The sequence below is a fragment of the Eschrichtius robustus genome, chromosome 19 (assembly GCF_028021215.1).
Source record: "Eschrichtius robustus isolate mEscRob2 chromosome 19, mEscRob2.pri, whole genome shotgun sequence".
Classification (NCBI taxonomy): Eukaryota; Metazoa; Chordata; class Mammalia; order Artiodactyla; family Eschrichtiidae; genus Eschrichtius; species Eschrichtius robustus.
The window spans coordinates 52,586,273-52,588,247 of NC_090842.1; positions in this window are offsets into that span (position 1 = coordinate 52,586,273).

Below are 1,975 nucleotides of genomic sequence, written 5' to 3' on the forward strand. Positions count from 1 at the left end.
GCTTAACACTACAGAAAACTGAGTTTCTCCTCCTGGCTTTGGGTCCCAGGAAAGAACCCTGTTTGGCGGGCTTAGGTCATGTGTTCATCTCTGATGCAATCAGGGAGGCAGAGGAAGAAACCTAAGGGTGAGAGGTAGTGGTTTCAGACAAAGACAACAGATGAACAGATGTCCACTGTGATCACCAAAAAGAGCCTACTAGAAAAAGGAAGTCAGTGGCTACTGCTGGGCTAGAGTCATCTGAGGAATCATAGGGCAAGTGGATGATGGGGTAATGGCTACTGAGACTGGCCTTCCTATTGGATGAAGTTCTGTTCTGAAACACAGGATCGAGGGGTGGGAGTGCTGTTCTGTGCAGTCAGCTGCTTGGGTGGGAAACTCTGGAATGTTTCTCAGAAACTCTAGTAGACCAGATGCTGTTCAGCAACTGTCAGGGTTGTGCTGGGTATGGGAAGCCGAGTTAAATCTCAGAGTTGACAGTTGACCCAAAACTCTGGCTAAATAAGGGCCTTGTGGACAGGGCTGTTCCCTGCAAAGTCCTGTGACCATTCATTTCTTCAGTCTTTGGCCGCTCTCTTTTTTCCTTCTTTATCTTTAGGAACTCAAATAATTCTGGGCTGAGAGAGAAAAGCCATCTGCAAGGCCAGAGGCGGCAGCGACTGCATGGAACTGGGAGGTGGGCCAGAGGAAGACCTAGGCCTGAGTCTGCAGCAGGACAGGGCACACTCCTAGATGGATGGCATTTCTGGGGGAACTGGGCGACGGAGAAGCTCAATTTGAGTGCCCAGTTCTTGGACCTCTTCTCTCTGACTATATTTACTCCGTCTCACCCAGACTCTCATCTAGGCTCACGACTTCAAGTGCTACCTATTCACTCATGACTCCCAAGTTTTTCCTCTTGCTTGAACCGTCTCTCTTCATACTCCAGAGACGTGAACACCGAACTTAACACTTCCACTTAGATGTCTAATAGGTTTGGAAAACTTAATGTGTCAAAATACAAGGTCATGATCTTCCCCCTAAAACTTGTATTTCTCCAAGATGCAATGGCAATTCCATTTTTCCAGGAACTCGGGTAAAAAACTGGATGTCATCATTGACTGTTATTTTTCTTTCTCTTAATTCTTCACTCAATATATCTAGATCACCACAGCCAACTCCTGCTACCTTGACACCTTCATCCCTGGCCTGCATTATTGCTGTAGCGTCCTATCTGTTGTCCTTACTTTCATGCATACTGAACTGTTGGTCTGATCCTTTGTAAAACACGTCCGATGATGTCCCTCCTTTGCTTAAACCTTTCAATGGCTTCCCATCTCTCTCGGAATAAAAAACAAAGTCCTCACGATGACTTACTGTCTTCCTTCCCTCTGTGACCTCATCTTCTATCACTCTCCCCTCATTGACTCTCCTCCAGCCACACTTGCCTCTTGCTGTTGCTGAAACATCTAAGCATGCTCTCCTCGGGAATTTTGCAGTTGCTCTTCCCTTTGCCTGAACACTTCTCCCCCAGATAGCCAACTGGCTTGCTTCCTCACCTTCTTCAGGCTTTTGCTCAAATGTCACCTCATGAGTGAGTTTTGCCTTGACCATTCTATTCAGAATTGCAACCCCTATTCCCAGCACCCTTTCCAGCTTTCCTTATCTCCGTAGCACTTACCAGCATCTGATATGCCATATATTTTACTTGTCACCTACATAGCCGCAGCACCTGTAACATTGAAGTGTTGGAAGGAGTTGGGTTAAGTGGGTGAATGAACGAACTAATGAAGCAGGCCGGGGCTCTGCCTCTGTTCCTCAGTCACTTCCAGGCAGAGGTCGGTAGAGCAGCAGCCCAAGAGGCCGCCGGTGGCAAGGTGAGACGAGTTGAGGCCCCCGAGCCTCAGCTGCGGACCAGGTTGCCCCTCGGGCGCGGACCGCAGAGAGGAGGGCGGGGGCGGGGGCGGGGACGGGGCGGAGCGGAGCCGGGGGCCTG